General features: G+C 42.5%; 1 protein-coding gene across 3 annotated transcripts in view; it reads left to right on the forward strand.

Annotated features, from left to right (window-relative positions):
* Positions 1-27,355, forward strand: part of NXPE3 (neurexophilin and PC-esterase domain family member 3) — a 67,362-nt gene that overhangs the window by 11,906 nt on the left and 28,101 nt on the right. The window lies entirely within an intron of this gene.

The raw sequence follows: 27,355 nt of genomic DNA on the forward strand, positions 1-27,355 counted from the left end.
AGATACTTTGCTAAGAAGAATATGTTCCAGCTCCATCCATGTAAACATGAAAAAGGTAAAGTCTCCATCTTTTTTTAAGGCTGCATAATATTCCATGGTATACAGGTACCACAATTTGTTAGTCCATTTGTGGGTTGATGGGCACTTGGGCTTCTTCCATGACTTAGCAATTATGAATTGAGCTGCAATAAACATTCTGGTACAGATGTTTTTGTTATATTGTGATTTTTGGACTTCTGGGTATAAACCTAGTAAAGGAATTATAGGATCAAATGGCAGGTCTATTTTTAAGTCTCTGAGTATCTCCAAACATCATTCCAGAAGGAATGCATTAGTGTGCATTCCCACCAGCAGTGTAGAAGTGTGCCCTTTTTCTCCACATCCACGCCAACATCTCTGGTTTTGGGATTTTGTTATGTGGGCTACTCATACTGGGGTTAGGTGATATCTCAAAGCAGTTTCGATTTGCATTTCTCTGATGATTAAGGATGATGAGCTTTTTTTCATATGTTTGTAGATCGTGCGTCTGCCTTCTTTAGAGAAATTTCTCTTCAAGTCCCTTGCCCACCCAAGATGGGATGATGTGTTCTTTTCTTGCTAATACGTTTGAGTTCAATGTGGATTCTGGTTATTAGACCTTTATCGGAGGTACAATGTGCAAATGTTTTCTCCCATTCTGAGGGCTGTCTGCCTGCTTTACTTAACTATGTTCTTGGCTGTGTAGAAGCTTGTTAGTTTGATCAGGTCCCAGTAGTGTATTTTTGATACTGCTTGAATTGCCTGGGGAGTCCTCCTCATAAAATATTCACCGAGGCCGATTTCTTCAAGAGTTTTCCCTGCACTTTCTTCAAGTATTTTTATAGTTTCGTGTCTTAAGTTTAAATCTTTTATCCAGTGAGAGTCTATCTCAGTTAATGGTGAAAGGTGTGGGTCCAGTTTCAATCTTCTACAGGTTGCCAGCCAGTTCACCCAGCACCATTTGTTAAATAGGGAATCTTTCCCCACTGAATGTTCTTAATTGGCTTGTCAAAGATCAAATAACAACAACAACAAAAAAAGATCAAATAACGGTAAGTAGCTGGATTCATCTCTTGGTTCTGTATTCTGTTCCAGACATCTACTTCTCTGTTTTTGTGCCAATACCATGCTGTTTTGATCACTATCGATTTATAGTATAGTCTCAGGTCTGGTAGTGTGATTCCTCCTGCTGTGTTTTTATTACTGAGTAATGTTTTGGCTATTTGAGGTTTTTCTGATTCCATATAAAACGAACTATTATTTTTTCAAGATGATTAAAATATGACAATGGAGCTTTGATAGGAATTGCATTAAAATTATATATTGCTTTGGGTAGTATAGACATTTTAACAATGTTGAGTCTTCCCAGCCATGAGCATGGTATGTTTTTCCATTTGTTAACATCTTCAGCTATTTCTTTTCTTAGTTTCTTAGTTCTCGTTGTAGAGATCTTTCCCGTCCTTTGTTAGGTATACTCCCAAATATTTCATCTTCTTTGGCACTACTGTGAAAGGAATAGAGTCCTTGACTGTTTTTTCGGCTTGGCTATTGTTGGTGTATATAAAGGCTACAGATTTATGAGTGTTAATTTTGTAGCCTGGGACATTGCTGTATTCCTTGATGACTTCTAAAAGTTTTGTAGTAGAATCCCTAGTGTTTTCCAGATACACGATCATATCATCTGCGAAGAGTGAAAGTTTGATTTCTTCTGACCCTATGTGAATACCCTTGATTGCCTTTTCTTCCCTAATTGCAGTGGCTAAAACTTCCATTACAATGTTAAAGAGCAATGGAGACAATGAGCAACTGTGCCTGGTTCCTTATCTAAGTGGAAATGATTTCAATTTAACTCCATTCAATACGATATTGGCTGTGGATTTGCTGTAGATGGCCTCTGTTAGTTTAAGAAATGTCCTTTCTATACCAATTTCTTAAGTGTTCTGATCATGAAGGGATGCTGGATATTATCAAAAGCTTTTTCTGCATCAATTGAAAGAATCATATGGTCCTTATTTTTTATTTTGTTTATGTGTTGAATTACATTTATAGATTTACGTATATTGAACCAGACTTGAGACCCTGGGATAAATCCCACTTGGTCGTGGTGTATAATTTTTTTGATGTGTTCTTGGATTCTGTTTGTTAGGATCTTATTGAGTATTTTTGCATCAATGTTCATTAGTGATACTGGTCTATAATTGTCTTTTCTTGTTGAGTCTTTCCCTGGTTTGGGGATCAAGGTGATGTTTGCTTTGTAGAATTTGTTGGGTAATATTCCTTCTTTTTCTATATTTTGGAAGAGGTTCAGTAACATAGGTACTAGTTCTTCTTTAAAGGTTTGGTAGAATTCTGACGTAAAGCCATCTGGTCCTGGGCTTTTCTTTTTAGGGAGGTTTTGTATAGTTGATGCTATTTCAGAACTTGATATAGGCCTGTTCAACATTTCCACTTCGTTCTGGCTAAGTCTTGGTAGGTTGCGTACTTCCAGGTATTGGTCTATTTCTTTCAGATTTTCATATTTCTGAGAGTAGAGTTTCTTGTAGTACTCATTAAGGATTTTTTGAATTTCTGAGGGGTCTGTTGTTATTTCATCATTACCATTTCTGATTGATGAAATTAGAGATTTTACTGTTTTTTTTTTCTGGTTAGATTGGCCAAAGGTTTATTTATTTTATTGTTCTTTTCAAAAAAACAACTTTGGATTTATTGATCTGTTGTATAATTCTTTTGTTTTCAATTTCATTTAATTCTGCTCTGATTTTGGTTATTTCTTTTCTTCTACTGGGTTTGGGATTGGAGTGTTCTTCCTTCTCCAGTTGCTTGAGATGTCCCATTAAGTTATTAACTTCCTCTCTTTCCGTTTTCTTGAGGAAGACTTGCAGTACTATAAATTTCCCTCTTAGGACTGCCTTTGCAGTATCCCAGAGGTTCTGGTAATTTGTGTTTTGATTGTTGTTTTATTCCAAAAATTTGGTGATTTCCTTCTTAATCTCGTCTATAACCCATCTATCCTTCACCATAAGGTTTTTTAGCTTCCATGTTTTTGTATGGGTACGCAGGTTCCTGTTGTTATTGAGTTCAACTTTTATTCCATGATGGTCTGAGAAGATGCAAGGGATAATTTCTATTTTTTTTTTTAATTTGCTGAGATTCGATTTGTGACCTAGGATGTGGTCGATTTTGGAGTATGTTCCTGGGCTGATGAGAAGAATGTGTATTCAGTTTTGTCGGGATGAAATGTTCTGTAGATATCTGTTAAGTCCAGATGTTGAATGGTTAAGTTTAAGTCTAAAATTTCTTTGCTTAGCTTCTTTTTAGAGCATCTATCCAGTACTGCTAAAGGGGTGTTAAAATCTCCAATTACTATGCAACTGGAGGAAATCAAGTTGTTCATGTCTCTTAGAGTTTCTCTTATAAATCGCGGTGTGTTCTGGTTGGGTGCATAAATATTAATAATTGAAATCTCATCATATTGAGTATTATCTTTAACAAATATGAAGTGTCCATCCTTAGCCTTCCTTATTTTGGTTGGTTTAAAGCCTGTTGCGTCTGCGAATAGGATTGGTACGCCTGCTTTTTTTCTGCTTTCCATTTGCCTGGGGTATAGATGACCATCCCTTCACCTTGAGTCTATATTTTGTCCTTTAATGTAAAATGACATTCTTGTATGCAGCAGATATCTGGCTTGAGCTTTTGTATCCAGTCAGCCAACCTGTGCCTCTTTAGAGGACAATTTAAACCATTCACATTAATTGAGAATATTGATAAGCCTTTCGAGAGTCTTGTGGACATTTTTAATACTTTTGCGACTGTGGAAGTTGGAATTTGATCAAAATTTTCTGGGTGGGTTTACTTTTGTGGTGGAGGATTACGCTGGTCTTTATGGAGGATAGGTCTGAGAATATCCTGGAGAGCTGGTTTAGGTCTGTCAAATTCTTCAACTATTTAATTTCTCCGTCATAAATGAAACTCAGTTTAGCTGGGAATAGGATCCTGGGTTGAAAGTTATTTTGTTTTAGGAGATTAAAAGTCGATGACCATCCTCTTCTAGCTTGAAGGGTTTCAGCAGAGAGATCTGCAGTTATTCTTGCCTTGTAGGTGATGGTTTTCTTTCATCTGGCTGCTTTCAGAATTTTCTCCTTCATATTAACTTTAGTGAAATGGATTATGATGTGTCTGGGGGATGTCTTATTGGGTTGAGTTGTGCTGGAGTTGAAACTGTCTGCTATCTGAATTTCAGAATCTCTTGGCATGTCTGGAAAGTTCTCCTTCATAATCTCATGGAGAAGAGACTCTGTGCCTTGTGAAGCCACTTCATCGCTTTTGGGGAACACTATAAGACGAGTATTAGTTTTCTTCTAATTATCCCAGAGCTCTCTGAGAGAGTAATCTGTTTTTGCCCTCCATTTCTCTTCCTCTCTGAGAGTTTGGGAGTGTTCGAAAGCCTTGTCTTCAGTGTCAGAAATCCTTTCTTCTGCTTGCACCATTCTGTTACTGAGGGATTCTACTGTGTTTCTCAGATATTTGAGGGCTGCAACTTCTTGTCTCAATGTGTCAAAATCTTTGGTCATTTGGTCTTTGAACTCCTTGAATTCTTGAGACATCTTTTGGGTTACTGCTTGGAATTCTAATTCGATCTTATTTGCTATCCAGATTCTGAATTCGATTTCTGACATCTCAGCTATTTGTTTGTGCATGGGATCTTGTTCTGTGTCTGATCCTTGGGGGAGTTCTTTTTTTATTTATTTATTTTTTTTTTTTTGTAGTTTTTGGCCAGGGCTGGGTTTAACCTGTCACCTCCGGCATATGGCCTCGGTGCCCTACCACTTTGAGCCACAGGCGCCGCCCCGATCACAGAGTAGTATGAACAGTCTACTCTGATTATTCATATTGCCAGAGTTTTTCTGTTGATTTTGCCTCATGATTGTTTTTCACCGTTGCCTCTGGCAGTCCTCAGAGTTGGGGAGGTGTCTCTCCAAGATTAGACCCCAGCAGGATCACTCTATTGTTGCTGGATCTTTGTAGGGAGTGACCCTGTGTAGTTCCTCTGGGCCTGCCTCAGCCTGGGAGTTCTGGATGTGGAAGCAGCTCTGGAGTGTGACACACCCAAGTCCAGCAACAGGGCGGGAGGCGGTGCGCACAGTTCTGGCAGTGCCTCGCGCCCAGGACTTTGGCACAGAGAGCCCAAGGCTCCAGCAATCTCTGGCCAAGAGAAGGGCTCTGTGTAGAGGCAGGGAGGGCTCCGGAGGGCACGCGGCTACCAGAGTCCCTGGCCAGATGAGCGGGTCGGTGTGGAGGCAGGGGGGTTACAGGAGGGAGGATGCAGGTTTGTGCGGCTCCCACAGTTCCTGGTCAGGGCATGCCGAGGCCCGCTGGGCGCGGGTTGTGGGTTGGGGGTTGCATCTCAGCTCTTATGGAGGTCCGGGTGGCACCAAGCCCAGGAGTTTGAGGTTGCTATGAGTTGTGACGCCACAGCACTCTACCCAGGGCAATAGCCCGAGGCTCCAGTGTGCCAAAACTGGTCTCACTCTGCCCCTGATGGTTAAGGCTGTAAGGCAGCTCAGTCCTCGCCTTTAGGCTGCTCAGTTACTAGGTTACTATCTCCTGTTGGATCCTTGCTGAGCGACCCTTGCCAGGGCAGTTCTCTCACAATGGCTCCCTGAGGCCCATAGCTGAACACTATTAGCTCCATCTGGCTTAGCGGCTCAGTCTGGGGCCCTAGACAATGCCCAGAGTTCTCCGCACTCCTGCTCAAGCTCTCCCCAAGGCCGTTCAACTGAGTGCCAAGTCCAAAAACACCGAAACAGTTCACAGGTAAGGCCTTTCCAGTTTGCAGTCTCACTGCTGCTTGTACTTATGGCTGCTGGCAAGATTAGGTCGATCGAACACACGCAACCACTTGCCAGTTTTCCACTGTTTTTGTCCTCCTCTTGGAGTCCAGAAGTCCCTTGCTGACTCCCTGTACCCTCAAAGGGATGATTATAGGCAGATCCCACCAGCCAGAGATGCCTGCAGTCTTATCTCCCTGGGCTCTTTGTGCCCAGTTGCATGGAAGCTATTACTAGGCTGCCATCTTGCTCCACCTCCTGAATTTTTTTTGAGAGAGAGTCTCATTATGTTGCCCTCAGTAGAGTGCTGTGGCATCACAGCTCACAGCAACTTCAAACTCTTGGGCTTAAGCAATTCTGTTGCCTTAGTCTCCCAAGTAGCTGGGACCTCAGGTGCCCCCCACCACGCCTGTTTTTAGAGACCTCCTCTCGCTCTAGCTCAGGCTGGTCTTGAACTCTTAATCTCAGGCAGTCTACCCCCCTGGGCCTCCCAGAGTGCTAGGATCACAGATGTGAGCCACCAAACCTGGCCAGTCTTCAAGCCCGGCTTGTTCATTTCTCTTGATTGTTTTTTCTTTATTGTTGACTGACTGGTTTAATTCAACAGCCTTATAATCAAGCTCTGAAATTCTTTCTTCTGGATGGTGTAGTGCCAGGGGTCCTCAAACTTTTTAAACAGGGTGCCAGTCCACGGTCCCTCAGACTGTTGGAGGGCCAGACTATAGTTAAAAAAAAACAAACTATGAACAAATTCCTATGCACACTGCACATATCTTATTTTGAAGTAAAAAAAAAAAACAAAAAAACAGGAACAAATACAATCACACCGCCTCATGTGGCCTGCGGGCCGTAGTTTGAGGATTCCAGACTTTCCACTGTATTTTGAAATTTCCCAAATGACTCTTTTATTTCTAGAGTTATTTATTTATTTATTTATTTATTTATTTATTTATTTATTTAATTGAAACAGAGTCTTACTACATCACCCTTGGTAGAGTGCTGTGGCGTTGTACCTCATAGCAACCTCAAACTCCTGGTGTTGTGTCACCAAGGAGTCCCCCAAAGACCCCACTACCAGACAAGTTGAATTAAAGAAGAGTCCTTTTTTTGAAGAGCTGGCCAGCGATTGCCCTAGTGTCCCAACATGGGGTTTCTGAGAGCAGCGGGGAATTGACTGAGGCTCTGACTTTTATAAGGCAAAACTTTTTCAGGGGGTAAAGAAACATAATTACAAAAGCGAAAACAGTTAGGGGAAGTCAGGAGGGGTGAAAACAACAAGTAGGGGAGATCAGGAGGGTATGGCAGCTTAGTCAGTTTACAATGTTATGATCACAACAACACTTAGTAAATCTTTCTACAAAACAAATACAATCTATAATGTCCTAAGATAGTGTAGGGAGGGGGACTCACAGGTAGGGGTCGTAAACAGCATGATCACAAAAAGCGATAATCACCAAGGATATAATCACAGGTGCAGTCAGGAACCAGTTTGCAAGGCAATGAAATATGACAGAAAAGGAGTGAACAGTAAAGTGGAGTCAAACTTGCTCTTTTAGCAATTTCATATCATATACAGATGGCATGAAGACCACCTTAACAGAACCATGGCATTTGTTGTCATAAAAATAATTAGTGAATTTCTATACAGTATTAATAGTTTTAACAGTTCTGTGGCTCAGTGAGTAGGGCGCCGGCCCCATATGCCGAGGGTGGCGGGTTCAAACCCAGCCCCGGCCAAACTGCAACCAAAAAATAGCCGGGCGTTGTGGCGGGCGCCTGTAGTCCCAGCTACTCGGGAGGCTGAGGCAAGAGAATCGCGTAAGCCCAGGAGTTAAGAGGTTGCTGTGAGCCGTGCGCCACGGCACTCTACCGAGGGCGGTACAGTGAGACTCTGTCTCTACAAAAAAAAAAAAAAAAAAAAAACAGTTCTAACTAAATACACTTAAAATACTATGCAATGGGTGGGGAGGCAAGTGGAACCAGTTTTTTTTTAAAGCAATAAAATGTAGCAAAGTAGCCCGCTTTGCCTTCCCACTGATTCTCTGGAAAAGGAATTATATTAAAATGGAGTTAGGCTTGCTTCTTTTTCAGCACAACACTGGGCTCAAGCTATTCTCTTATGCCCGCCATAACACCCAGCTATTTTTTTGTTTTAGCAGGCCCGGGCTGGGTTCGAACCCACCAGCCCTGGTGCATGTGGCCAGCGCCCTACCCACTGAGCTATGGGGGCCGTCAGTTATGTTTTTTTTTTTTGTCGTTTGTTTGTTTAAGTAATCTGTCTCTTCGGTGAATTTTTCATTCATGTCCTAGATAATTTTTTTTGGTTTCTTTTTGTTGATTTTCACTTCTTATCCCATTGAACTTGTCATCCATATTGAATTCCCTATCTGACATCTCAGAGATTTCCTTTTGGTTGGAGTCCGTTGCTGGAGAGCTAGTATTATTCTTTGAGTATTTTGAAACAGCCTGCTTTTACATATTGCCAGAGTTCTTATGCTGATTCCTTCTCATCTAGATCGTCTTCCCTCAGCTCAAAACAGCTTTGTGGTTCACCTTGTTGCCAGAATTTGTTTTTGTAGTGTGTCCTTGGTCTTGGAGATTTTTTTTTTTTTTGCAGACAGAGTCTCACTTTGTCACCCTTGGTAGCTGGGGCATCATAGCTCACAGTAACCTCAAACTCTTGGGCTCAAGCGATTCTTTGTCTCTGTCTCCCAAGTAGCTGGAACTATAGTCACCCACCACAACATCTAGCTATTTTTAGAGACCTCGTCTGGCTCTGGCCACAACGTCTAGCTATTTTTAGAGACCTCATCTTGCTCTGGCTCAGGCTGGTCTGGAACCTGTGAGCTCAGACAGTTCATCCGCCTCAGCTTCCCAGAGTGCTGGGATTATAGGCGTGAGCCAGCTTGGTCTTGGAGATTTGAAGAATGAACCCACATACCTGTGACATGACAGAATTTTAGACAGAGAAAGGAATACAGAAGGAATAAAGGGCAATAGAACCTTGTGTATGGGGGGGAGGTCAGGGAGACCCAAGTGGGAAACCTGCATGTGTCTTTTGTCTAGAGGTTCATATACCACTTGCAAACTGGGAGGTCTTGGGAGTAAAATTCACACTTGGCCGGCATCTGGCAGACAGAAAACATCCTCCCTATGTTGATTAGGGAATGAATTATTAACAAATGAATGCAAATCCTCTAGCTCTGGTCTGGCCAAAGCAGCAGGGTGTATGCTTTCCTATTCAGGAGGGGCCTGCCCATATGAAATACTGGCCAAGCTGCTTTTCTCCTGGCTTGTTTATATCCAGAGAGCATGGCTTGAAGAAAAAAATAAGTCTGTTTGCTCAGGTCTAGAAAATAGGGGTTCCTGACCAGCCCTGAATGGGCAAACCCTGTATCAACTTGTTTTCCTCTGCTGGAAACTCTGCTGCTCAGTGCAGAGAGGGAGAGGTACACTGCTTTTCAACTTGGGCAGGTAGGAACCCACTGTGGTGTTTCTGGCAGTTTGGATTGATTGGACCTCAGACTCCTGGGAGAGTGTTCAGGTGCCAGCAATGGTGGGCTAGGTTAGGTAATTTCCAGTTCTCAGGCCCTGGGATGGCATGCTTGAGTCCTGAGGGGACCAACCAACACTAGGCTATTAAACTTGCCTCCCTGAGTTTAGGCTCTGGCTGTGATAGTCAGGGGAGCGGTGATCTCCTGCTTTGGAAGAATGCTCAGTGAAAGATTCTGGACCCAAGGATGAAAGATCATTCCAATGCATGAAACAAAGGAAAATGGAACGTTTTCTGTAGAAATCATGTGTTCTTTATTTCCACCTGGATGCAGGTGGGGTGAAATCAAGAAAGGAATTCCTCAATGTGGGTTATGGCGGATGGGGATTTAAAGGTTCAGGGCAGCAACTGGCAGTGTTCCTATTTCCTGGGAGGTATGTGAGTCTGACCCTTCCTAGGCAGGGCAGGTCTATTTGGGCAGGTACACCTGATTATGTCACTCAAGCAGGAGAAGCATGGATGTTCTGTGGGCCAGGGACAGGAGGGGTGTGCTCCTCTTGATGAGATTAGAAGAGATAGGCAGCTGTGGGCCACACAAGCTGCTCACACCTCTCTCTCTTGACAATAGTGGTCTCTGCCATTTGGGGGCACAAAGCAGCCCAGATTCCCAGCTCTCATCCTGACCCACTGCAGGAAGGGTGCTGGAGGCAGTTCATCTTGCTGCATGCAGGGCTACCAGACTGGCTGTGGGCTATGGTTGAAATGGTTGAGCAGGGGAGATGTAGTTGTGCCAGGGACTTGCTTCCAGGGAGGAAGCGAGAAGAGACAGGCAATTCTGGGAGAGTATTGCTATTCCTACTCTCCCTCAGTGGGAGTGGGAGTTTTGTCCCTGGGGCCCCCAAAGTGCTTGCTGCAGCTTTTTAGAGTGATGGCATTGATCACCAGGCTCTGTGGAAGCCTGGTGTCCTAGGTGCCCTGTCAGAGAAAGGGCAGCTGCTCCCAAGTGCCCTGGCCTAATTGTCCCCTATGGAATCCTCATCATTGCCAAGTAGAAATGGCATTAGTAAGCAAGGGAAGGGAGAAGGAGGAGAGGGAGAACACCTCGTTTGGTGGGAAGTTGGTAGTCTGGTCCCTTTGTCTTAAGAGGCCCACTGGCATGCTGTATGCTCCTCTCAGCTGGAAGCAGCTTGGCCTGAATGGCTGAGCTCCAGGAGCCCCACAGTTCCCCTGGGACCTGCCAGTTCCCCAAGACTGGGTGCTAGGAAGTATTGGCTATGGCTCCAGTTAACACAGAGATCTGGGGTGTAGCCGTAATTTTTCTCTGCCAAGTCCTTGGTCCTGGAGATTCAAAGAATGAACCCATGGACCACCTAATAAGCAAAAGGACAGATTTTATTGATACATAAGCCAAAGAGGGGCTCAGAAGCTTTGACAGCAGAGGGGGGACCTGAGTGGGTGGCCCATTTGGGCTTTCTGTCTAGAGGTTTATATAGTGCTTTTGAAAACTGTGACAACTGTTTGGTGCCAGGGGCCTATGGGCAGAAGTTAATTTTAAAACTGCCATAGTTGGGCGGCGCCTGTGGCTCAGTGAGTGGGGTGCCGGCCCCATATGCCGAGGGTGGCCGGTTCAAGCCCAGCCCTGGCCAAACTGCAACAAAAAAATAGCCGGGCGTTGTGGCGGGCGCCTGTAGTCCCAGCTGCTCGGGAGGCTGAGGCAAGAGAATCGCGTAAGCCCAAAAGCTGGAGGTTGCTGTGAGCTGTGTGATGTCATGGCACTCTACCTGAGGGCTGTACAGTGAGACTCTGTCTCTACAGAAAAAAAAAACAAAAAACAACTAAAACTGCCATAGTTAAAAAAAAAATAAAAAAATAAAACAAACCCTGCCATAGTTGGTCCTTGCTCCAGGCAAGCTCTTCTCTGCTCTGGGAGGGGCAGTAGGGTGTGTTCCCTATTTCTGGAGAGGCAGCCCAGATGACATACCAGTCAGGCTGCTTTTTGATGAGCCAGTGTCCAGAGAATACAGCCTGTAAAGGGCCTGTTTAGGCCTAGAGATGGGAGTCTGGACCTGAGCCTATGGGACTGAGAAATGGGGATGGGTCCCTGTTCAGCCCTGAGCGGGGGAACCTTCTGTCAAAGGGATGAGATTCTCAGGTTGGGACAGCTGCAGAAACAGTGCCTGTCTGCATAGGGAGGGAAATGAACTATGTCCTCCGAGCAGAAACTGGGCACAGTCTGCAGAGTACCCCTTCTCCTCCTACAAGCCTAGAACTGGCCATCCTACAGCACACCTGTGCCAAAAGCTCAAACTTGGGAGCAGAGGCAGCTACATCCTCAGCATCGGGTGGCTGGAGGAGGGGAAGTTCCTGTTTCCATATTTCTTCTGGGCTTTGATGCTACTTCTGCTCTGGGCTGGGGTACTCTCGTACGCTATGGACTCCTCTCTGCACTCATCCTTGCCGGGAGCAGTGCGGACAGCTTTGGACACGAGTCAGGGGCTCTCAGGTGCTGACATTCCACCTTCTTCCTTCCTAAGAAGCATTTTCAACATTTCCCAGTCCCTGGGGGCAGCCCAGGAATATTGTTCCTCTTTTTATGGTTGTCACAGTCACACGGGTCTTGGGGAATGTACATGTGGGGTCCAGTGACAGGGAAATATGAGGGGCTGTGACTTCCGTGGCAGGGTAGAGGCACCTGGCACGTGTACAGGCAATATTGTGCTCACTGTCTCAGCTTGGGTCTGAGGTAGAGGAAGTGACCCTGTGCTGGCCTGCCATCCCAAGCTGTGCTCTTAAGATGCTCTCAGTTCACCTAGGGCAGCAGTGTCTCGATTCATGAGGGTAGAAGGGATCTCTATGATATGTTGGAAGCTGTAGATTGCCTCAGGTGTAACAGAAGGAAAAGCAAACACTCCCACCTACCCTTCCTGCTGCGCTCCAAATCTCTCAGGGGTCACTCTCTGGCAAAATCTTGCTGCTTCTTATTCTGCTCTGCAAATTCTTCCCATGGGTTCTCTGGTATAGTTAAGTGTTGGTAGCTTTCCCTCAGTATTTCACCTGGGCTGCGCTTTTTCCCCTAAACTTTTTTCTTCTTGACATAATCTGGTGACCAGTGTCACTAGTAGACCATCTTGCCCCTTCCCCTGGAATCTCTCCCCCTCTCTCTCTCAGAGGAAGAAGTGAGTATTTTCTTGTTTCACAAAGGAGGCTGGCTGAGTTGATTGCTTTTGGTGATTGGTCAAAGATAACAAAACCCTTATCCTCATCCAATTCTTCCAACTCTTCCTTTACATCAGTTTTGTCCAGGGCAGTGACAGAAGCAGGAGCAACAGAGGTGGTAGTGACCGTGGGGGCAGCATGACCATAAGAAGAGTATAGCCAAGATCAGAAGCACATGATGCAAAAGGGAATAAGGAATAGGAGCCTGCCAAGTTTAGAGCCTTTTCCCTGTCACCCCAACCTTCTTTCTCAGTGATCATCACAGTAATAAACTGATCAGTTTAAAATTCACAACAGTATTCTCATTCTGGACAAGGATGTTGTGTAAGCCACCAAGTCTATTGTATTTTATTCTGGCAGCTTGAGTTGACTAATATAGAGGTCGTCTCAGGCCCCAGACCAGTGATATCTCATGAGGTCGTGGCACCAGCACAAGCAGCAGCTGGCGGGCACCTTGGCCTACGACGTCCCAGATCCAGTGAGGTCCTCCTTGGTGAACACAAAGTCTCAGATATTCCCCCAGATAAGATGCAGTGGTTTCTCCAGAGCAAGGTTGATTTGCAGGTGTCTTTGGATGGACTTGAGATCATAGTGTTCTTGTCCATTAGCATATCCTCCCAAGGAGGGATGTGCAAATCTGCTTTGACTGCTTGGAGTTCCCATTTCTGCTTCCACATTGAGGCATTTTGGACAGTTATCTGAAAGTGGGATGCTCTTAAGGAAGTGGTTGGACTTTCAGGTTGCCCTGTCTTCCCTGGGCATCATGGTGGTCGTCATGGTTTGCCACACAGGGTTTAAAGATGATGTCACTGGGCAGCGCCTGTGGCTCAAGTAGGGCGCCGGCCCCACATACTGGAGGTGGTGGGTTCAAACCCGGAGTTTGCCAGCTCCACCGGGGCTCCTCTCCCAGTGCTGCAGCCTGCAAACTCCCTCAAGGCAATAAGCCAAGGGTATTTAGAAGGATTATTGTGTTTGCTGTCTCACAGGCATCACGCTCATGTCCGGTTTTTGTTTTTGTTTTTTCAGTTGTTTCGGGTGGGAGAGCAAATTTGGTTACTGTTTCTCTGTCTTGGCTGGACGCAGAAGTCTGAGGGACTTGAATTTCAGGGGAAAGAGATAACAGAAAAGCTGGGGAGTAAGAGAGGATGAGATCTAGAACACAAATGGAGCATGTAACTTTATGTTGGACAAGGGACACAATCTACTGTGAGTGTTCTTGTTATTTTACTAGTAATTATGTAGGAGGAGCCATGTTCTTTCCTTTGACCTAAGGAGAGATGTCATGATGGCTGACAATGCAGATACATTTGGTGCTGGAGAGCAGGGCAGTAAGGGAGTTCCTGGTGGTGAAAGAGGTAGAAGGAGGGTGGAGCCCAAAAGGGGCTTAAAAGAATAGAGTTGGGAGATGCAGCTGACCCTGAAGGACTACGAAAGCACAATGTATTTTAAGACCTGAAGTGTGCATGGCACTCACTTGCATTGGTTTTGTTAGTGTGTTTACTTGTTTTTACCACATCCAACAGATTGAGTATAAGGATAGAGAAAAAAGATAGTTGTATAGGTCTTGGATAGAAGGTAAAGGAAAAAGAAAGACCTAGGAGGGAAGGCCACAAAGTTTCACATCATTTATGTTACTACAGTCAGGAAGGAGTGTTACAAAACTTCCCTTTAGGTCTACTTTAATCCTCTGAAGCTTCTGGACTGAGTACCAGTTAAAAGCTCTAATTATCTGAATAAACACAATACTTTTCCACTCATTGAAGAAGGGAGGTGGCAATAATAAATAATGTAAGACAATTCTGATGTTGAAAATAGTAAGTGGGTCTTTTAGCAGAATCGGGTGTAAAGCATTTTTCCTTGTCTAAAGAGGGCTTCTTGTTCAGGATGAGAATGCTGTCATGAATTTTAAACTGTTCATTTTATTACTGTGATGATCATTGATAAAGAAGGTTGTGGTGATAGGGAAAAGGCTTTAAAATTGGCAGACTCCCATTCCTTAAATCCCTTTTCCATCATGTGCTTCTCATCTTGACTGTACCCTTCTTATGGTCAGAGTATCTGATTATTTTCTAGAACAGCATAGGTTCAATTTTAATTAAAAATATCACACAGTAAGATAAGGAAGTATATGTAGCAATATCCAACAAAAGATTGTAGAGAGAAGGCATGCCATCTTTGATTTCTCTGATGAGCTTTTATTGAGCATGGCCTATCTTTTTTTTTTTTTTTGCCTTATTCATTGATATTTTATATATTATAATACTTGCATATTAGGGCTTTTGGTTGCAAGGAAAGACAGCTGATTCAAACTGACTATAATATTAATGAACATTACTTACTTGAATAGAAGTCAGGAGGTAACTTGGGCATAGTTCTATTGGGGATCAGGGTGTTTCTCTATAAGCCTCTTAGCTGTGCATTTCTTTTTTTTTTATTTTTTATTTTTTATTTATTTATTTATTTATTTTTTGTAGAGACAGAGTCTCACTTTATGGCCCTCGGTAGAGTGCCGTGGCCTTACACAGCTCACAGCAACCTCCAACTCATTGGCTTAAGCGATTCTCTTGCCTCAGCCTCCTGAGCAGCTGGGACTACAGGCGCCCGCCACAACGCCCGGCTAAGCTGTGCATTTCCTAGCTTCCTCCTTTGGGCTTGGATTGTAGGATGCCTGCCAGAACAGGGGGATAGTTCTGCCTTGTATGTCCAACTGAAGAAACAATTGTTAACCTTGAAATCCTCTCCAGAGGCTTGGCGCCCATAGCACAGTGGTTATGGCGCCAGCCATGAACACCGAGGGTGGTGGGTTCAAACCCAGCCTGGACCAGCTAAACAATAATGACAACTGCAACAAAAAAAATAGCCGGGTGTTGTGACGGATGCCTATAGTCCCAGCTACATGGGAGGCTGAGGCAAGAGAATTGCTTAAGCCCAAGAATTTGAGGTTGCTGTGAGCTGTGACTCCAGGGCACTGTACCAAGGGTGACATAGTGAGACTCTGTCTCAAAAAAAAAAAAAGAAATCCTCTCGAGAGATTATTTCCATTTTTTCATTTGCAATTAAAATTCAAGTAGCTATTACTAGGGCATTGGTGGTGTCTGGATTTGACTGCATGTATCAAGCATAAGCTTCCGGCATCCTCTTTTGGTTCTTATTATCCTGAATTAGGTCACATGCCCATTCTGGAACCAGTCAGTTGCTTGGGATTATTCCTCTATCAGTCAGGCTCACCCCTGAGCTGATAGGTCAGGACATAAATTGCTTTTTATTCAGTAGGCCAGGAGTGAAATGGATGTGGGACAGGCAACCATGATGTTCACTCTACCTCCCAGCTTACAATGGCTTGAGGAGTGGACCATCTGTTTGGTATTTTCTGTTGGCTCTAAATCTACAAAGATGGCAGACCTGAAGTTGCCTTTGTTAAAGAATGGGATAGAGTTGCCATTTAGGAAAATAAATCAAATTGTCTTTTTTTTGGGCATACAGGCAAGTTCATTCATTTACATACTTTCTTTTTTTTCCTTTTTTTAATTGTTGGGGATTCATTGAGGGTACAATAAGCCAGGTTACACTGATTGAAATTGTTATGTAAAGTCCCTCTTGCAATCATGTCTTGCCCCCAGAAAGTGTGACACACACCAAGGCCCCACCCCCGTCCCTCCGTTCCTCTTTCTGCTTTTCCTCCCACCCCATAACCTTAATTGTCATTAATTGTCCTCATATCAAGATTGAGTACATAGGATTCATGCTTCTCCATTCTTGTGATGCTTTACTAAGAATAATGTCTTCCACTTCCATCCAGGTTAATATGAAGGATGTAAAGTCTCCATTTTTTTAATAGCTGAATAGTATTCCATGGTATACATATACCACAGCTTGTTAATCCATTCCTGGGTTGGTGGGCATTTAGGCTGTTTCCACATTTTGGCGATTGTAAATTGAGCTGCAATAAACAGTCTAGTACAAGTGTCCTTATGATAAAAGGATTTTTTTCCTTCTGGGTAGATGCCCAGTAATGGGATTGCAGGATCAAATGGGAGGTCTAGGTTGAGTGCTTTGAGGTTTCTCCATACTTCCTTCCAGAAAGGTTGTACTAGTTTGCAGTCCCACCAGCAGTGTAAAGGTGTTCCCTTCTCTCCACATCCACGCCAGCATCTGCAGTTTTGAGATTTTTTTTGTAGAGACAAAGTCTCACTTTATAGCCCTCGGTAGAGTGCCGCGGCCTCACACAGCTCACAGCAACCTCCAGCTCCTGGGCTTAAGCGATTCTCTTGCCTCAGCCTCCCGAGCAGCTGGGACTACAGGCGCCCACCACAACGCCCGGCTATTTTTTGGTTGCAGTTTGGCCGGGGCCGGGCTTGAACCAGTTTTGAGATTTTGTGATGTGGGGCATTCTCACTGGGATTAGATGATATCTCAGGGTTGTTTTGATTTGCATTTCTCTGATACATAGGGATGACGAGCATTTTTTCATATGTTTGTTACCCATTTGTCTGTCTTCTTTAGAGAAGGTTCTATTCATGTCCTTTGCCCATTGATATATGGGATTGTTGGCTTTTTTCATGTGGATTAATTTGAGTTCTCTATAGATCCTAGTTATCAAGCTTTTGTCTGATTGAAAATATGCAGATATCCTTTCCCATTGTGTAGGTTGTCTCTTTGCTTTGGTTGTTGTCTCCTTAGCTGTACAGAAGCTTTTCAGTTTAATGAAGTCCCATTTGTTTATTTTTCTTGTTGTTCCAATTGCCATGGCAGTCTTCTTCATGAAGTCTTTCCCCAAGCCAATATCTTCCAGTGTTTTTCCTATTCTTTCTTTGAGGATTTTTATTGTTTCATGCCTTAAATTTAAGTCCTTTATCCATCTTGAATCCATTTTTGTGAGTGGGGAAAGGTGTGGGTCCAGTTTCAGTCTTTTACATGTAGACATCCAGTTCTCCCAACACCATTTATTATTATTTATTTATTTATTATTATTTTTTTTGTAGAGACAGAGTCTCACTGTACCGCCCTCGGGTAGAGTGCCGTGGTGTCACACGGCTCACAGCAACCTCTGACTCTTGGGCTTACGCGATTCTCTTGCCTCAGCCTCCCGAGTAGCTGGGACTACAGGCGCCGGCCACAACGCCCGGCTATTTTGTTGTTGTTGTTGCAGTTTGGCCGGGGCTGGGTTTGAACCTGCCACCCTTGGCATATGGGGCCGGCACCCTACTCACTGAGCCACAGGTGCTGCCCCCAACACCATTTATTGAATAGTGAGACTTTCCCCCAAGGTATGTTCTTGTTTGGTTTATCAAAGATTAGGTGGTTGTAAGATGTTAGTTTCATTTCTTGGTTTTCAATTCGATTCCAAGTGTCTATGTCTGTTTTTGTGCCAGTACCTTGCTGTCTTAACCACTGTGGCTTTGTAGTACAGACTAAAATCTGGTATGCTGATGCCCCCAGCTTTATTTTTATTACTAAGAACTGCTTTAGCTATATGGGGGTTTTTCTGGTTCCATACAAAACGCAGAATCATTTTTTCCAAATCTTGAAAGTACGATGTTGGTATTTTGATAGGAATGGCATTGAATAGGTAGATTGCTTTGGGAAGTATAGACATTTTAACAATGTTGATTCTTCCCATCCATGAGCATGGTATGTTCTTCCATTTGTTAATATCCTCTGCTATTTCCTTTCTGAGGATTTCATAGTTTTCTTTATAGAGGTCCTTCACCTCCTTCGTTAGGTATATTCCTAGGTATTTCATTTTCTTTGAAACTATGGTGAAGGGAGTTGTATCCTTAATTAGCTTCTCATCTTGACTGTTAATGGTGTATACAAAGGCTACTGACTTGTGGACATTGATTTTATATCCTGAAATATTACCGTATTTTTTGATGACTTCTAGGAGTCTTGTGGTTGAGTCTTTGGGGTTCTCTAAGTATAAGATCATGTCGTCAGCAAAGAGGGAGAGTTTGACCTCCTCTGCTCCCATTTGGATTCCCTTTATTTCCTTGTCTTGCCTAATTGTATTGGCTAGAACTTCCAGCACTATGTTGAATAGTAAAGGTGACAGAGGACAACCTTGTCTGGTTCCAGTTCTAAGAGGAAAAGCTTTCAGTTTTACTCCATTCAATAAAATATTAGCTGTGGGTTTGTCATAGATAGCTTCAGTCAGTTTTAGAAACGTGCCACCTATGCCTATAACTCTTCAGTGTTCTAATTAGAAAAGGATGCTGGATTTTATCAAATGCTTTTTCTGCATCTATTGAGAGGATCATATGATCTTTATTTTTGCCTCTGTTAATATGGTGGATAACATTTATGGACTTGTGTACGTTAAACCAGCCTTGCATCCCTGGGATGAAGCCTACTTGATCATGATGAATGACTTTTTTGATGATAAGCTGTAATTTATTGGCTAGGATTTTGTTGAGAATTTTTGCATCTATATTCATGAGTGAGATTGGTCTGAAATTCTCTTTTTTGGTTGGGTCTTTTCCTGGTTTTGGTATCAGGGTGATGTTTGCTTCATAGAATGTGTTGGGGAAGATTCCTTCTCTCTCAATTTTTTGGAATAATTTCTGCAGTACAGGAATAAGTTCTTCCTTGAAGGTTTGATAGAATTCTGGTGTGAAGCCATCTGGTCCAGGGCATTTTTTGGTTGGAAGATTTTTTATTGTTTCTTTAATCTCAGTGCTTGAAATTGGTCTGTTCAGGATCTCTATTTCTTCCTGGCTAAGTCTAGGGAGAGGGTGTGATTCCAAATATTGATCCATTTCCTTCACATTATCAAATTTCTGGGCATAGAGTTTCTGGTAGTATTCGGAGATGATCTCTTGTATCTCTGTGGGATCAGTTGTTATTTCCCCTTTATCATTTCTGATTGAGGTTACTAGAGATTTTACTTTTCTATTTCTTGTTAGTCTGGCAATGGTTTATCTATTTTATTTATTTTTTCAAAAAACCAACTCCTTGTTTCATTAATTTTCTGAATGATTCTTTTGTTTTCAATTTCATTGATCTCTGATTTGATTTTGGATATTTCTTTTCTTCTACTGAGTTTAGGCTTAGATTGTTCTTTTTTTTAAAATTGCATAAGATGGCTTGTGAGTTTGTTGATGTGCTCTTTCTGTTTTTCGAATGTAGGCATCTAAAGCGATGAATTTTCCTCTCAAAACTGCTTTTGCAGTATCCCACAGGTTTTGGTAGCTTGTGTCTTCATTGTTGTTATGCTCAAGGAAGTTAATGATTTCCTGTTTTATTTCTTCCTACACCCATCTGTTATTCAACAGAAGATTGTTTAATTTCTATGCCTTTGTGTGGGGTCGAGCATTTTTGTTAGAGTTGAGTTCCACCTTTAGTGCCTTATGGTCTGAGAAGATACAAGGTAAAATTTCAATTCTTTTGGTTCTGTTGATATTTGTTTTGTGTCCTAGGATATGATCAATTTTGGAGAACGTTCCATGGGGTGATGAGAAGAATGTATATTCTTTATCTTTGGGGTGGAGTGTTCTATATGTGTCTATCAAGCACAGTTGTTCTAGGGTCTCATTTAAATCTCTGATTTCTTTGTTTAATTTCTGTTTAGAGGATCTGTCCAGCTCTGTAAGAGGAGTGTTAAAGTACCCTGTCATTATGGTATTATCAGATATATTGCTCAGACTGAGTAAGGTCTGTTTCAAGAATCTGGGAGTGGGCGGCACCTGTGGCTCAAGGAGTAGGGCGCCGGTCCCATATGCCAGAGGTGGTGGGTTCAAACCTAGCCCCAGCAAAAAAAAAAAAAAAAAAAAAAAAAAAAAGAAAAAAAGAATCTGGGAGCATTTAAATTGGGTGCATAAATATTTAGAATTGAAACGTCTTCTTGTATTTTTCTCTTGACCCATATAAACTGACCATTTTTGTCTTTTTTGACTTTAATTGCTTTAAACCCACATGTATCTGAAAATAAGATTGCAACTCTTCTTTTCTTCTGAATTCCATTTGCCTGAAAAGTTGTCTTCCACCCCTTGACTCGGAGTTTTAATTTGTCTTTTGAAGCCAGGTGTGTTTCTTGCAGACAGCAAATGGATGGCTTGTGTTTTTTAATCCAGTCAGCCAATCTATGTCTCTTCAGTGGGGAATTCAAGCCATTAACATTTATTGAGATAATTGATAAGTGTGGTAGTATTCTATTTGCAAATTGTCTTTTTACATCTTTTCATTTGCAAGTAAAATTCAGGTGGTTTACCCCACATGTGTTTGGTGATTCCTGGATTATGTTGTATGGGTCTGATTAGCTGGCCTTGGGTAGTTGATGTGGTGACCTCTGGAACAAGAGTCAGAGTGGGAGAGGAGGAGAGGAAAAGGGCAAGAAGAAGCTGAGGTTTGTTGTGAACATACAGTGCATGATTTGGTTCTTAATGGTGTGCTGTAGCCTGACAACAACTAAAAAGGAGAGTGTGCCTAGAACATTTCTGGGAAGGTAGTCAATGGGTGAGGGGAATTCTTTCAAGTCAGTTTTGTGCTCCCTTATGCCATGTTTTTAATGAGCTAATATTGCCTTAAACTCCTTTATGATGAAGACTCCTAAATGAGATCCTTTGAAATAAAAATATGTGCATGTAAGTATAAAATTAGAGGGAAAAATACATGATTTAGAGCATTAAAATTTCTTCTTGTATTTCGGGACCTATGTAAAGTGCCACTAGTGCTGGAAGTGCTCTCAAGAAGCAGAGAAAAATCATGACATTACAAGAAAAAGTTGAATCGCTTGATATGTGCTGTAGCTGAAGCGTGCAGCTATGGTTGCTTGACATTTAAGATAAATAAATTCAAAGTAAGGACAATTGTAAAAAAAAGAAAAGGGAATTCATGAAACTGCCACTGCAGCTATGACAGCAGGCTTGAAAACCTTGCACTTTTTGGAAATACCTTTTTATCCAATATTGAAAATGCAGCTTTTATGTGGGTACAGGATTACTAAAAGAAACACATACCTACAGAGTTTAATAGGATTTGAGAAAAAGGAAAGTTATCATATGATAACTTAAAGCAAAAGGAAGGTGAAGGATCTAAAACTGGAGAATTTAATGGCAGCAAAGAGTGTTTTGATTTTGGAAAGAGGGTCGGCATAAAAAATAAGTATCAAGACAATAATAGAAGCAGCTTCTGCTGACTGAGCAGCAACAGACAACTTTTCAGATGCCATTAAGAAAATCATTAAGGAGAAAGGACATCTGCCTGAACAGGTTTTTTTTTTTTTTTTTTTTTGTAGAGACAGAGTCTCACTGTACCGCCCTCGAGTAGAGTGCCGTGGCGTCACATGGCTCACAGCAACCTCTAACTCTTGGGCTTACGCGATTCTCTTGCCTCAGCCTCCCGAGCAGCTGGGACTACAGGCGCCCACCACAACGCCCAGCTATTTTTTTTTTGTTGTTGTTGCAGTTTGGCCGGGGCTGGGTTTGAACCCGCCACCCTCGGCATATGGGGCCGGTGCCCTACTCACTGAGCCACAGGTGCCGCCCTGAACAGGTTTTTAATGTAGATGAAAAATATTCATCTATCCTGGAAATATATGCCACAAAGTCCTCTGATTGGTAAGGAAGAACAATGAGCCTGAGGATTTAAGGCAGAAGGGGATAAGCTAACTCTGCTATTTTGTACAAAGTCAGTTGAGTTTATGATCAGACTGCTACCTAAAAAGCTGCTGACCCTTTGCCTTGAAGGGAAGAGACAAACACTGGCTGCTCGTGGTTGTACAAGAAGGCTTGGAGAATGTTAATCCTTCTTCTGCATTGGTTCTATGATGCTCTATTCCTGAAGTAAGGAAGTATTTGCTATTAAAGAACTGCCTTTTAAAGTTGTTTTGATATTGGACAGTGCCCCAGTTACCCAGAACCCCATAAGTTCAACACTGAAGACATTGAACTGGTCTACTTGCCCCCAGGCACATCTGTCATTCCGACTCTGTAACAGGGGGTCATTACATATGGTACTCTATGGAAAGAATTGTCAATGCTATGAATGAGATCATGAAAGCCTGGAAGGATTACACCATTGAAGATGCTATTATTGTTATAGAAAAAGCCGGGAAACCCATCAAGGCTGAAACAATAAATTCCTGCTGGAGAAAACTTGTGTCTAGATGTTGTATATTACTTCATAGGATTTGCCCAGTGTCAATCAAGGAAATCATGAAAAAGATTGTGAATGTCACAACAAAGGTGCGAGATGAAGGGTTTCAAGATACAGATCTTGGAGAAATTCAGGAGGTAATGGACACCACACCAGGGGAATTATCAGAAGACGACTTGATGGAGATGAGTACTTCTGAACCAGTGTCCAGCGAGGAGGAAGAAGATGTAGAAGCAGTGCCTGAAAACATACTGACATCAGTTTGGCAGGAGAGTTCTAAGTATTCAGAACTGCTTTTGACTTCTTTTATGACATCGGCCCTTCTATGATATGGGCACTGAAACTAAAGAAAACAGCGGAAGAATTGGTACTGTATAGAAACATTTTTAGAGACATGAATGAGCAGAAAAAGTCAGACAGAAATTACAATGTGTTTCCATAAAGTTACGCTGCTTGTGCCTGCTTCTCCTGCCACTGCCGCCCGAGAGACAGCCAGACCGACTGCTCCTCTTCCTTCTCTGCCTCAGCCTACTCAGTGCGAAGACATGAGGTCAAATGCCTTTATGGTGATTCATTTCCACTTAATGAATAGTAAATATATTTTATTTTATTTTATTATTATTATTATTGTTTTTTGAGACAGAGTCTCATTATGATGCCCTCGGTAGAGTGCTGTGGCATCACAGCTCACACCAACCTCCAACTTTTGGGCTTAAGAGATTCTCTTGCTTCAGCCTCCCAAGTAGCTGGGACTACAGGCGCCCGCCACAACGCCCGTCTATTTTTTGGTTGCAGTTGTCACTGCTATTTTAGCTGGCCAGGGCCAAGTTTGAGCCTGCCACCCTCGGTATATGGGGCCAGTGCCCTACCCACTGAGCCACAGGCTCCGCCCAAATATATGTATTTTAAATGATTCTCTTAATAATGTTTTTTCTCTAGGTTACTTTATTGTAAGAATATACTACATATAACATACAAAAAATGTGTTGACTGTGTTATGGGTAAGGCTTCTAGTCAACAGTAGGCTAGTAGTAAAGTTTTGGAGGAGTCAGAAGTTATATATGGATTTTAATTTTACAGGTTCATTATCCTTAACTCCTGTGTTGTTCAATGGTCAAATGTAGTTGGATTAATATCTATTACGTTTATTACTATTTTCTATTTATTGCCCTTGTTCTCTGTTCCTATTTTTATCTTCTACGTTTTTCTGCCTTTCGTATTTTTTTTCTTTCTCCCCCCCATCCTTTTTTTTTTTGGAGACAATCTGTAGTGCAGTGGCGTGATATAGCTCACTGCAACTTCCAACTCTTGGGCTCAAGTGATACTATGGGCTTAGCCTTCCTAGTAGCTAGGATGACTCACCACCATACGTGGCTAATTTTTTTATTTTTTTATTTTTGTAGAAACAAGGTCTCACTATGTTGCCCAAGCTGGTCTCATTATTTTCTGGCCTTAGGCAATATTCCCACTTTGGCCTCCCAAAATGCTGGGATTATAGACTGTTTTGTGGTTTTAATCACACATTTTATATGATTCTATTTTCTTTCTTTGCATATTAGTTATACTTAAAAAATAATTTTTTAGTGGTTGCCCTAGAGTTTGCAATATACATTTTTTAATTAATCTGAGTCCACTTTCAAATGATTCTGTAATCCTTCACAGGTAGTGCAGTTACCTTATAATAAGCAAATATTCCTAATTCCTCCCTCCTGTCACTTGTGTATTGCTGTCATTTATTTTGTTATATGTAAGCATACATATAAATATATATTTATGTAAGCATATATAATCACATACATTGCTACTGTTATTTTGAATAAACTGTTATCAATTAAGAAAAATAAGAAAAATAAAACTGTTTATTTTACTTTCCCTTATTCCTTCTCGGGTGTTCTTTCTTTTTTTTTTTTTTTTTTTGTAGAGACAGAGTCTCACTTTATGGCCCTCGGTAGAGTGCCGTGGCCTCACACAGCTCACAGCAACCTCCAACTCCTGGGTTTAAGCGATTCTCCTGCCTCAGCCTCCCGACTAGCTAGGACTACAGGCACCCGCCACAACGCCCGGCTATTTTTTTGTTGTTGTTGTTGTTGCAGTTTGGCTGGGGCTGGGTTTGAACCCGCCACCCTCGGTATGTGGGGCCGGCGCCCTGCTCACTGAGCCACAGGCACTGCCCGTCGGGTGTTCTTTCTATAACAGTGGTTCTCAACTTTCCTAATGCCGTGACCCTTTAATATAGTTCCTCATGTTGTGGTGACCCCCAACCATAAAATTATTTTCATTGCTACTTCATAACTGTAATTTTGCTACTGTTATGAATCATAATGTAAATATCTGATATGCAGGATGTATTTTCATTTTTACAAAGGGGTAGCAACCTACAGGTTGAGAACCGCTGTAAATTGCAGTTTCTGACTTAATTATCTTTTTCTTTCTCCCTGAAGAATTGCTTTTAACATTTCTTGCAAGACAGGTTCACTGGCCTTTCTTGCAAGGTTAACTTCTCTCAATTTTTGTTTTTCTGAGAATCTTTATTTCTCCTTCACTTTTGAAGGATAATTTTGCAGGTTATGGAATTCTAGGTTTTTTTTCCTATCAGCACTTGATTTTATTTCTCTTTCTTCTTTTTTTTTTTTTTTTTTTGAGACAGAGTCTCAAGCTGTCGCTCTGGGTAGAGTGCCATGGCGTCACAGCTCACAGCAACCTCAAACTCTTGGGTTTAAGCAATTCTCTTGCTTCAGCCTCCTGAGTAGCTGGGACTACAGGCGCCCACCACAATGCCTGGCTATTTTTTTGTTGCCGTTTGGCTGGGGCCAGTTTTGAACCCGCCACCCTAGGTATATGGGGCTGGTGCCCTACTCACTGAGCCACAGGCACCGCCCCCTATTTCTCTTTCTTCTTTTATTTTTGAGACAGAGCCTCAAGCTGTTGCTATGGGTAGAGTGCTGTGGCATTACAGCTCACAGCAACCTCCAACTCCTGGGCTCAAGCGATTCTCTTGCCTCTGCCTCCCAAGTAGCTGGGATTACAGGCATCCGCCACAGTGCCTGGCTATTTTTTGGTTGTAGCTGTCGTTGTTTGGTGGGCCTGGGCTGGATTTGAACCTGCCGGCTCAGGTGTATGTGGTGGCGCCTTAGCCACTTGAGCCACAGGTGCCAAGCTTCCCTTTCTTCTTGCTTGCATGGTGTTTGAGGAGAAATTAGGTGTAATACTAATTCTTGCTCCTTTCTGAGTAAGGTGTTCTTTTCTCATGGCTTTTTTTTTTTTTTTTTGTCTGAGGCAGAGTCTCACTCTGTTGCCCCAGGCAGGCATGCCCTGTCATCACTCTAGCTGACAAAAACTTCAAACTTCTGGGCTCAAGTGGTCCTCCTGCCTCAGTCCTCCTGCCTACTAAGTAGCTGGAACTATAAGCATGTGCCTGCACGCCCAGCTAGTGTTTCTGTTTTTTTAGCCTTGCTCTTTCGCAGGAGTTCTTGAACTCCTGAACTCAAGGGATCCTTCTACCTTGGCCTTCCAGAGTGCTAGGATTATAGGCATGCCCAGCCTTCTTCTGGCATTTTCATTATGTGTATGTTACACATTTTGTAGTTGTACTACAGCTTGGGTATTCTGTCTTTTAGTCTTTTTTTCTCTTTGCTGTTCAATTTCAGAAATTTTTATTGGAGTATCTTCAAGCTCACTGACTCTTCACTCAGCTATGTCTGGTCTACTGATGAGCCCATCAAAGGCATTCTTCATTCCTCTTAGAGTATTTTTGATCTCTAGCATTTTGTTTTGTTTCTTTCTTAAGATTTCCATATCTCTGTGGCTCGGCGCCTGTAGCACAGTGATTATGGCGCCAGCCACATACACTGAGGCTGGCGGGTTTGAATGTGGCCTGGGCCCACCAAACAATAATGACGGCTGCAACCAAAAAATAGCCAGGCGTTGTGGCAGGCACCTGTAGTCCCAGCTACGTGGGAGGCTGAGGCAAGAGAATCACTTAAGGCCAAGAGTTTGAGGTTGCTGTGAGCTGTGATGTTACAGCACTCTACTGATGGTGACATAGTGAGACTCTGTCTCAAAAAAAAAAAAATAGATTTGTGTATCTCTGTTTACGGTGCCCATTTATTCTTGTTTGTCTGCTTTTTCCACTTAGAGCCATTAGCATATTAATCATAGTTGTTTTAATTCCAAGTCTGATAATTCTAAAGTTCCTGCCACCTGAGAGTCTGGTTCCGATGCTTGCTGTGTGTCTTCAAATGGTGGCTGTTGCTTTTTAGAATGTCTTATGATTTTTTTTGTTGAAAGCTGGACATGTGTACTAGGTTAAAGGAACTCAGAGAAAGATAGAGTTTTACTGGTGTGATAGTAAGATGTGGGGGAGGGGAGCATTCTTCCATCCTGACATCCTTTAGTGAGCCTGTGTCCTTTGGATATGTGAACTTCACCAGTGCTTTTTGGTTTTTCCTTTTCTTAGACCAGGTAGCTAGAGTGGGCTTCTCTTAGGTTGGTTAGGCTCTGATAAAACCCTAATTGGTTACATTCTGTAAAAGAGTTTTCTCTTGAGGACAGGTTTTTTAAAGAAGAACACAATGTTCTGTCATACTTTTCAAATGGTTGCTTTTCCCCTTCTCTTGCCAGAAGCCCAAAGGGGTTTTTCTTTGATATTCTCTGTGAGATCCTGACAGAACTTCTGGAGGTTAAATTCATAAAAGTGTGGCGTCCCCTC

This window comes from Nycticebus coucang, chromosome 16, assembly GCF_027406575.1.
Source record: "Nycticebus coucang isolate mNycCou1 chromosome 16, mNycCou1.pri, whole genome shotgun sequence".
Lineage (NCBI taxonomy): Eukaryota > Metazoa > Chordata > Mammalia > Primates > Lorisidae > Nycticebus > Nycticebus coucang.